This window comes from Gossypium hirsutum, chromosome D03 (assembly GCF_007990345.1).
Source record: "Gossypium hirsutum isolate 1008001.06 chromosome D03, Gossypium_hirsutum_v2.1, whole genome shotgun sequence".
Lineage (NCBI taxonomy): Eukaryota > Viridiplantae > Streptophyta > Magnoliopsida > Malvales > Malvaceae > Gossypium > Gossypium hirsutum.
This window is the reverse complement of record NC_053439.1, coordinates 25,328,113-25,339,746: the sequence shown is the minus strand read 5'-3', so window position 1 is coordinate 25,339,746 and position 11,634 is coordinate 25,328,113.

The window sequence follows — 11,634 nt, the reverse complement described above, 5'->3', positions numbered from 1 at the left end:
TCAATTAAAGAGTTAATGATATCCTCTCATTGGCATTTTGTGGATTGATAAATATGGAACATGGCCACGGGTTGCTAGTTCTCGAACGAGCAATTTATCACAGTCATTTGTTGATAGTGATTATTTGTTGCTAAATTCTTCTTGATGGTATTAATAGAGTATAATGTTCATTATTCTTCCTTGCATGTGTGCTATGTTGTATTCTTTTAATTATTTCAAGTATGTCTTAAACCTACATGTGAGTCAATTATGTTGCGAAATACTATTTCATGTGACCCTTGTACGTTTGTGACCCCCAACATGAATGTGAATTCTCTATAGTGATAACTTTACCATTTAGCGAACCCTATAAAAGTGTAAGAAGCCTTGTATGAACGACTCCATTTGCTGTGAAGCTTTCTTTGTATGCAAACACAGATACATTTGTTTATGTTCAAACTTAGGAAGTATGCAAACCTCTGATATTTTATGAACTCGTGCTTTTGCACGAACTCATGCATTATGTTGTTATTTGAACTCATATGTTACTTTGTTACGTGAACCTATGTTGTAAGTTGTATGCAAACGTTAATAATAACTTCTATGAACTTTTATTTATGTTTGATTATGCGTACCCTAAAATACCCTGTTTATTTCTTTCATGACCTTAAGGAAACTAACTAAACTCTTAACCATTAGACTAGCTCACTTAATTGTTCACACTCTTACAACAATTATTTTAAAAACATGGTGTGACATTTACTAAGGTTTGAAGCAAATTTGCACCAAATAGAAATCAATGAGAGGGAAGGGATTCAAACTCCGATAATCAAGGATAGCTACACCACTACCCAATTACTATAGTTGATACTTATATATTGACAAAAGTGTCAAGGTCATCTTAAAAAAAAATTTGGGCATAACCACTCTCGGTTCATTAACCCAATTTCAACTAACCCAATTTTTGGGATGTGACAAATTTTTCCTTCTTAAAAAGAATTTTGTCCTCGAAATTCCTATTGTCAAGCCAATTCACTTATCCACAAAATTCATAACTCTTCTTTCTAAATTAACCACCACGCTTTTGCTACGCAACTCTGATTCCAATGTGGTTCCAATATTTCACCTTAAATCTCCAATGAATTTCCTATTTACTTACACGGATTTTCTCAAGGGACATTCTATAGAAATATCACTAACGATTTCATCATTCCTAATTTCTCAATTTCACATATACACTATTAAAAACAAACATTTAAGTAATACCAATTCTCAATCAATGCAAGGTACAGTTAGAATGGATTGTAAAAGTACATTCATTGATGTCAGATGCGTCTCGATACTCTCGACACCTAGTAGCATATACCAGTCTTTGATTCTATTTCTAAGTCGAAGCTTACATTTAAACAGTTTGGCATCATGGACATAACACAGTGCTCTGCGGACCCATTTCTTAAGCATGTTCCTGACTTTTCCAACACTCATTCGAATGGTGTTTAATACAATACTTACAAACAGAAAATTTTCGCTGATCCAATAAAACCTTCAATATTAGCTTCTACAACATTCTGTTGTGGTTTGTCATTTCTGGCCCCCTTCAATTGCCGAGAATTTGGGTCGGTATAACTAGATTTCCTCTTATTTCGTACTCCATTCTTTTCCTTTCTCTCGCATTCCAACCACTTACTCCCTTCTAATATCTTGTTCTTCTCAACCGTAATCTCGAAAACCCTTTCTAAAACTCCCAACGTTTCTTGGGATATTGCATCATCCCTAGTCTCTTGATTACTGCCTTTAGCAATACACACACTAACGATGTTATTTGTCTTAAGATCAGGCACGAGTTCTTGAAAAAGCTAACGAATAATCTTGAGCTACTCGACATTGCACACCACAAAATCACATACCACGAGTTGGCATATATTGGGTTTTCATATCACTTTCTTGAGTCTAAAATTTTATGTTAATCTATAGTTCAAAAATAAAACGTCTAATTACATCCTAAGTGTTTACAGTCTAAAGTTTATAATTTTAATCTATAATTTTAAATAGTACAATCCTAATGTTCATTTAGAGTTTAGAAGTAACAATACTAACTTAGGAATAGCATCGAAGTTCTTAGATTTAACTATTTTTTAAAGTTTCATGAAAATTTTCTTATGGCATGGTTCTCAAAATACCCCTTTCAATTTTTCATGTAGACTCAAAAACAAAATCCACGGTCCGAGTTTTGAATCGGGCTCTGATACCACTAAATGTAAACTCTAAAACTCGGCCTAGACGTTATGACCAAATTTCGGAAGCCAGATTAAAACTATTGAAAACATTTACTTGTTAAAAACAACTAGGTTTCAATTGATTTTACGAAAATTTTAAATACTGAGAAATTTTTATTTTTGAAAAGCACTTATTAAAACACGAATATTTGAAAAGTTCATTATTATTTCGGAATATCATTTTAAATCATTAAAATCAAGAAGTTGTAATATTTTTAAATATTCCTTAAAAATGATTTTGGGTAAAAATCTTTCACAGCAGACTTTTGAAAATACTTAGAAAATCATAAATTTAAAAGTTTATTTGAAATCAAATAAAAATCGTAAATAAATTAAATAAAAACAATTTAAAATATTTGTAATTCCATCAAACATGCATGCATGGCAGTTTAAAATTAAATAAAATAAAAGAAATAACCCAATAAGATTTCAATTTCCAATGTCCAAAATAACAACCCAATAATTCATAAACAATTTATTAAAAATCTATCCGAGAGACCCCTCCGTATGCCAAATCCAAGTCCTATGTCCGTGAATCACCTGAAAGGGTTATGGAACTAAATAGGTGAGCTTTTAAAGCCCAGTGTGAGTCTTATGACAAATTAAATAACAATAAACACATACTTATCATACAAAATAACCAATATTTATGCACCTAATCATGGCAATGAAATTTTTGTAAAACAATTATGCAATTTTTTTTAAAACATCCTACCCATCTTTGCTACACACCAAAAGGAGTTCCCTAGAACTTATCCATCCATAACACTCCAATTAAGTCATCTCGGGTTGCCCAACAACAATGACCACCACCTTGTGTTTCCCGACAATGATGGCTTATCAATTTGCAATTAAACTCCCAGATCAAATATATTGTGGACAAAGCCACTGAAATCGTAGGCAAGTTGCCAATACACATAGTTGTGGATAAACCACCAATATTTGCATATTATTAAACTGACACATCTTCCTCCTAACACATGTCTCAACCCCATGCATGTGATATGGCCAGAAAGAACATATTTTCACTTTATTACAGAATATCACTTTAGGCATGTGAAACATCCTCATCAATCATTTAACATATAGTATCACATAGGCATGTATAAGACGACTTTTATGGAATGGTATAGAATATCGATCTGATAGGCATGTATAAGACGACTTTTTAAACATTTCCAAAAAATAATAGACTGTAATGATGGTTTCATTACGAAGTTAGGAATTTTTTGGAATGGTATCAATCGACCCTTCATCAAAAGTGGAATACAATACATTAATACTTGAAGGAAAAATACACTATAATTATATATCTACTTTCAACCTAAAGGAAAAATTGAAGAAAGGGGATAGTGATTTTCATTCAACCACAATACTTACTCTATCTCGATTGGATTGGAAGGATCAATGGATCACCGGGGTCTTGAATCGGGGAGGAAATTGAATGTAGAGAAAATAGTCATTTGGAAAGGAGAGTCAATAAGTAGAAGATATAAAATTAATTAAAAAAACAAACTGAAATAGGTGAAATAGGATTTCGATTAGTATAATGAATGATAGAGATTGGAAAATGGTGAAGAAAAGAGGAAGGGTCACTAACGCTGATAGAAGTGCGATGGCAACGGCGGCGGTCTGGTGAGAGTTAGGAGGAGAATATTAAAGGAAAACTAATAGAGGAGTGGAGAGAAAAAAAAAGTATTATCAATGGTGGTGCAATGTGGTGGCCACAGTGGTGAATGGTGGCCTACTCTTTTAGAAGGACCATCTAGAAAGTGAATTGTTTTGAATGCATTCAGATAGAAAAACTAACATAGATGTTATAGGTCAAATTCTTATTTCATTTCATTCCTGCCTTATCTTTATCTTATTTATATTCTATTTTATTTATTTTATTTATTTATCCATCTTCCATAAAAGAGCCAAATGAAACCAAAATTTCATGTTCGGTTTTGAATTAGAGATGCTAAAAATAATGAATCAACGTTGACTATAACCCCTAGCCTTCCAAGCAAACGATGCGAGTTCAGTTCCCGCTACCCGCTTGATATTCATATTCTATCTATTTTAATATTTATTAATTCAATTCAACGATGCATTAATGCTAATGCATCATTGAATTGAATTAATAAATATGCAATTCCTAACAATACATTTTTTCACATGTTCTTTAGTTTTTCCAACCAAGAGAAAAGAAAAAACCGAACAAGAGAAAAAAAGTCTAAATGTCAAAAAATCATAATGAAAAGCGTCCATTGTCTAATGGATAGGACAAAAGTCTTCTAAACCTTTGGTATAGATTCAAATTCTATTGGACACAATTTATAATCGATTTCTCAATATTCCATTAAGTTAGAATTTTCTATTTATAATTGATCCTGAAGTCAAAAACGTTCCATTTGTTCCTGAATAGCGTCTTTCAAAAGTGTTTCGACTTCTTCAGTGAATGTCTGGGTAGAAGATATGATTTCTTGGAACTAAGGTTTATTCGTTTTTAAGTAAGTACATAACTCAACGAGAAATTTCCTTAATTATCCAATTTTTAATGAATCAAGATAACCATTCGTTTCGATATAAATAATACTTATCTGTTTTGCCACAGTAAGAGGAGTTGATTGGGATTGTTTAAGCAACTCACGTAATCGTTAACCTCGTGCCAATTGATTTTAAGTAGCTTTATCGAGATCAAAAGCAAATTGTGCAAAGGCTTGTAATTCGGCGAATTGGGCCAATTCCAATTTTGATTTACCAGCGACTTGTTTCATAGCTTTAATTTGAGCTACGAATCTTACTCTGGAGACGAAAATCTCCACATTAATAGCAGGTTTGATTCTAGCGTTGAATAGATTGGCGGATAAGAATATTTGACCATCTATCATGGAAACCAGATTAGTAGGAATATACACCGAAACGTCTCCCCACTAGGTCTCAACTATTGGTAAAGTAGTCATACTTCCTTCACCTAACCGAGAACTTGATTTAGCGGCTCTTTCTAAAAGGCGCAAATGCAAATAAAAAATATCTCCTGGATAAGCTTAACGACTCAATGGTCTAGCAATGTTAAAGCAAAACAAATGGAAGGAACGAAGGCAAAGAAGGAAGTCTGATGATAGAGATGCTGCTGGTTTGGTTGGCAAGGGGTGGTGAAGGAGCATGGAGGAGGTGTGGCAAAATGATTAGAGAAAAAGAGAAAAATGAAACAAAAGGTGAGATACACCTTGTCTAGGTTTCATAAATGGCACATGCGACAATGGTGAAGAAAAATGGCATGTTGAGGAGACAATGAAGCAAAAAGTGGATTATGGAAGGAGTTTAAGGAATGTTGACTAACCAAGAAAGGAAAAAAAATCTTTCCCCATGCATGACAACTAGCTTGGACGACAAAAGGGGTGTTGACCACGCTAAAATTGGTAAAAATTAAATAAATTTTTTTAAGAAATATGGAGACTTGAACCTATAACTTTAAGGAAACTAATTAAGCTCTTAACCATTAGACTAACTCATTTACTTGTTCACACTTCTACAATAATTATTTTAAAAACATGGTATGACATTTATTAAGGTTTGAAGTAAATTTGCACCAAATAGAAATTAATGAGAGAGAAGGGATTCAAACTCAGATCATCAAGGACAAATCCACCACTACTCAATCACTATACTTAATACTTATATATTGACAAAAGTGTCAAGGTCATTTTAGAAGAAATTTCGGTCTTGACCACTCTCGGTTCATTAACCTAATTTCTACTAACTCGATTTTTGAGATGTGACATAATTAATATAATTTATTTTTTTAATAAACTATTTAATATTATAATTTTATTTTAATAATAAATATATATTATAATTTATAAATATTTAATAATAAAATGTTTTAGAGTATAAAATTAAAATATGAATATTTTTATAATATAAACTAGAAATCCTACACACATTAGCAACCGAAAGTTAAAAAAAAGTTGAGCATATTTACCTTGAAGGAAGTGTGACCGATTTTACTGAGCGAATGCTGGAGGTGGGAAGCGAGAGAACTGGGCTGGGACAGATCTCTTGAAAGATTCTCGTTTTGGGGAAGAGAACGAAAGCGATGTTGATTTGTAGATAGGGAGGCCGAGTTTTTTTTGGAAACTGGAACTGATAGAAATGAATGTGAAGGAGTAATTGTAGAAGTCAATGTTAGTTTACTGATCTGACTGGACAAGGCTTTATTTATTATTTTATCTATTTTTGTTGTGTTTTATACTGACTGGGGCCAGTATTTTGCGTTTGGGCTGTGCCTTTGGTTTTGGTTTCTATTAGGTTTATTTAAGGGCAAATTACATAAAAATCCCCATTTTTTTAAAATTTACCGAAATGGGCCCGATAAATAATTATTTACCGTAATGGGCCCATACCGAAAAAGCACGTCAGCATCAGCGCGATGTCAGAGTACGTGACAGGAAAACGCGTCCTCAAGGGCGCGCTTTGTCCACGTGGACAGAAAGCGCACTAACGTGGACGCGTTTTCTTGCCACGTCAGCGCGTCCCTGGGGACGCGTTTTCCCCGCACGTGAACAGTGCAACGGCTATTTTCTAACCGTTGGTGAACCCCCCAACGGTAAAAAAAATATAAAAAACCCCCACCCCTTCATTTTTTTCACAAATTAATCCTTTCTCTATTATTCTCTCAATGTCCTCTCAATTTGCTCTCAATTTCCTTCTAAATTTCTCTCAAATCCCTATTTAATCTCAATTTACTCTCAATTTCCTCTCAAATTTCTCTTAAATCCCTATTTTTTAATTATTTTTTAAAAAAATTTAATTTTTTTGAATTTTTTTAAATAGTAAAAATTTGTACGAATTTAGCAATGGCCGGAGATTTGATTTGTCTTGATAACAAGCATATATCCATCAAACAAATGAAAATGGTAAGTGTTAAATTTATTTTTTAAATATTATTTAAGATTTTTTATTTATGCATTTTTAAATAATTATTAATTTATTATTTGTTATAAAAGTCTGTAGATCGGATATTGGAATGCTATATCCGTAATATGCATGATTCTCCATCACCGTTGGTAGAGAATTACCTGCGGGAAGCGGGTTTTTGGCACGTGGCGACGGTAGGCCGGGGATGCAAGTTGGACCCGAAACTTATCAGTGCGTTGATTGAGAGGTGGAGACCCGAGACGCACACATTCCATCTTCCATGTGGAGAGTGCACTATCACTTTGGAAGATCTCAATCTGTAATTGGGATTGCCAGTGGATGGGTACCCAGTCATCGGGTCTGTTTAATCTGGTGATTGGGGAGCCATATGCTATGAGCTTTTAGGCGCTTTATCGGAGAAAATTAATGGAGGTCGGATCGAGATGGGCTGGTTACGAAACACATTTCCGGATTTGGATGATGATTCAACCGAAGTAGAAAGAATCCGATATGCTCGGGCATACATTCTTTAGATAATTGGAGGTTATCTAATGCCGGACTTGTCACGGAACCTCGTACATCTAAGATGGCTGCTGAAACTTGTTGATTTTAGAGCAGCTGGTGAATTGAGTTGGGGGTCTGCCGTGTTGGCAGCATTATGTCGGGAGATGTGCGGGGCGACGAGACCGAGTAAAGCGAAATCGGAGGTTGTCTGCCACTACTGCAGTCATGGGCAAGGTTTCGCTTTCTATTTTTACGTCCTCGAGTGGACCACCCATAGACATTCCCACTCATAACGAGGTAAATTTTATATTAGATTTTACAATTATTACGTAGATTTTAAAAATAATAGTATGCTAAAATTTTATTTAATTAGGTAAAACCATCCGACAAGTTATGCTTGATTACCTACCTCTCTTGAAGATATACGGCTTCTATTAGACCAAAAGTCGGAAGCACAAGTAAGTATTAAATAAAATTGGTATTTATTTGTTGATCTAGTTTATTGGTATTTAGTATTTAGTATTTATTATTATGTATTATGTATATAACTAATATTTCCATCATGTTCATATAGTTTCAATGGACACCATACGAGGATCCGGTAATTCGAGCAGTAATTCCGGATGAGTACCTCCAAAATCTGAACGCTTGGCATGCGAAAGTACCATTGGTCAACTATGCGACCGTGGAGATGCACCAGTCAGACAGAGTATTACAGCAATTTGGATGTAGACAACCGATTTTTATGGCACCTGAAGTGTTTGATGATCAGCACAAAATCGACCTACGGCAAATGCATACGGATTGGCCGAGGTTCTGGTCATACTACATCTAAATGTGGGAAGATCGGTATGCTTATATACCTACTTGGGAATCGATCATCGTTCTGGAGTTAGCGTGTGTGCCAGAATACATGCAATGGTTTAGGATCCATGGCAAGCCGTATTTACTGTCGGCAGAGGAGAGGCAGCGGCAATTATGTGTCTAAAGGGAACGACGTGGGCCTTTAAATCCAAGATTTACGGACAACGACGCAGGCCCATCAATGAGGCCCAGTCACTCACCCGACCCATCATCAGCGGCCATTCAATCACCAGGCCCAGCGAGAACACTGACACAGTCACCTGACCCAATAGTTCAACCGATGATACCCACGACATAGTCTTTTCAGATGATGCCAGGTGCGTATCCTAGCCCTTTTATGTATCCTAACCCTTATATGGTTCCTTTTCCGAGTCCTATGGCAGGTTGGAGTCCATTGCCCGGTTCATCTCCATTTTCTGTTACGCCGAGTGGACCGCCAATGTATAGGCCAGCATCGCACGAGGGATCAGAAGAGGAGCCGTCAGGGAGCTCTTCTTTTTACCAATCCCCATCACCGTATGAGTTTCAAACAGCTTCGCCGTTGGTGATGCAAACACCTCCACAGTCACTATTCTATCAAGGTGGCTCATCGTCCCAACACCGATAACCAGATACCCTACCGGAGGAACCAGAATCCCCGCCGGAGCAACCACAAGCCCAGCCGAAAGCTGGACAAAGGAGGAATCCAGCGCGTAACCGTCGACGACCGCCATGTGGCACTGAATCCAGCGAGCACAGAGATTGATTTTTATTTTAATATATTTGTACAAACATTTTTAATATTTTGATATTATTTGATATAATAAAATAGAAATTCTTCTATATTATTTCATGTACTAAAATAGAAATTTACTTTTACATTTTTAATATAATAGAAATTCTTTTAAATAAGGCAATATGTTGAATATTTCTATATTATTTCATTTAATAAAATAAAACGTTGTTTTGAATAAAGTAATTGTAATTTACTTTAATATTTTTAATAAAACAAATTTTCTTTTAAATAAGTCAATATTTTGAATATTTGTACCAATTTTCGATTTAAAAAATATAAATAATACAATGTTTTTTACAATAATGTTCAACTATTGCGATTTGGGCATGATCGGTTTGTATGGCCTGAGTTTTTACACCATCCGCACAACTTATGTTGATTGGCTGTTTCTCGGATATCCATATTGTTACGTATTCTAGTTGAGCAAGGTCGACCCTTTAGTTTGTGACGCAATTCTCTATCCGGTAACAGCTTAAAGGGAGCAAGCGATACAGACGGCCACTTACGTTCATCTGGAACCGGTGGGAATACGTGTCTCCAGACGTTGTACATGTTTTCTAGTTTGTACACTTCGTCGACATAGCTCATCGAATCCAGACGGAGACTCTGACAAGTTGCAATTACATGAGCGCATGGATAACGAAGTGCGTCAAACATCCCACAGTCGCAAGTCTTATTTCGCAAGTGTACCCGATATTGCCCGCCAATAACACCTTCGTGCGGTCTGTCAAACTCTGTCACGCGAAACCATAAGTTGTCTCGGTCGTGACAGACTATGTGCATGGTGTTCACCCGCACCTTGGCCTTCTTAATTTCTTGCACTACCTTACTGCACCATACATGTCCTCCCTACATCTGGCCTGCATAACTCCCTACTCGCTTTGGAAATAGCGCCGCTAAACAAAAATATGTCTCTCGCACAACCGATATTTGGAAATAACTCTAAACCCTAACTTATTTAATTTTTCCTTAAAAATCCTTAACTTAAAAACACCAAAACCCTAACAAAAACCCTAACCCTAACCCTAATCTGATTTTTAAAATTTTTTTAATTAAATTACTCAAGTAACCCTAAACCCTAATATAATTGATTTTTTCTTAAAAAATAATAAGCACGAAAACTAATCCAATTTTGAAAAATTTATAAATAATTTAATTGACAAATCCTAAACTTTAAACCCTAACTTATTTGATTTTTCCTTAAAAACCCTTAACTTAAAAACATTAAAACCCTAACAAAAACCCTAACCCTAATCTAATTTTTAAATTTTTTTAAATTAAATTACACAAGTAACCCTAAACCCTAATTTAATTGATTTTTTCTTAAAAAATAATAAACACGAAAACGAATCCAATTTTGAAAATTTTTTAAATAATTTAATTGACAAACCCTAAACTCTAAACCCTAACTTATGTAATTTTTCCTTAAAAACCCTTAACCCTAACAAAAACCCTAACCCTAACCCTAATCTAATTTTTAAAATTTTTTTAATTAAATTACTCAAGTAACTCTAAACCCTAATTTAATTGATTTTTCTTAAAAAATAATAAACACGAAAACTAATCCAATTTTGAAATTTTTTTAAATAATTTAATTGACAAACCTTAAAGTAGAGGTGTTCATGGGCCGGGCAAAAAATATGGGAGAGTTCGGGTAAAAATATAGGCCAGAAATATGAGTTTGGGCAAAAAAGCAAGGCCCTTTTAGAAAATGGGCCGGGCCTCGGGCACCTCTTTTTTGGCTCGAGCCCGGCATGACCGGCTTGAATATATAATAAATCAATAAATATTTTTTATTCTTTAATTTTAAAATATTTTTAAAATACTTTTTTATTCTTTTTATTTTTAAAATAATTTTTGGTATTTATTAAAAATGGGTCGGGCCGGGCCGGGCCGGGCTCGAGCTTAGAAATTTTTTCCCGCGCTGGGCTTGGACAAAATTTTAGGCCCATATTTCAGGCTGGGCTGGCCCCGGGCCTAGGAAGCAGTCCAAAATTTTTTTGGGCCCGACCCATAAACACCTCTATCCTAAACTCTAATCCCTTATTTATTTAATTTTTAACCCTAAACCCCAAACCCAAACCCTAAAACCCTAAACCCTAAAACCTAAAAACGGGCAAAACATGTCCCTGAGGGAGCGTTTTCCTGTCACGTACCCTGACATCGCGCTGATGTGGACGCGTTTTCGGGGAAATGAGCCCATTCTGTTAAATAATTATTTACCAAACTCATTTCGGTAAATTTTAAAAAAATAGGACTTTTTTTTGAATAATTTACCCTTTATTTAATAATAATCAAATTTTCTAGAAAACCATTTAAAAGAAATATTTT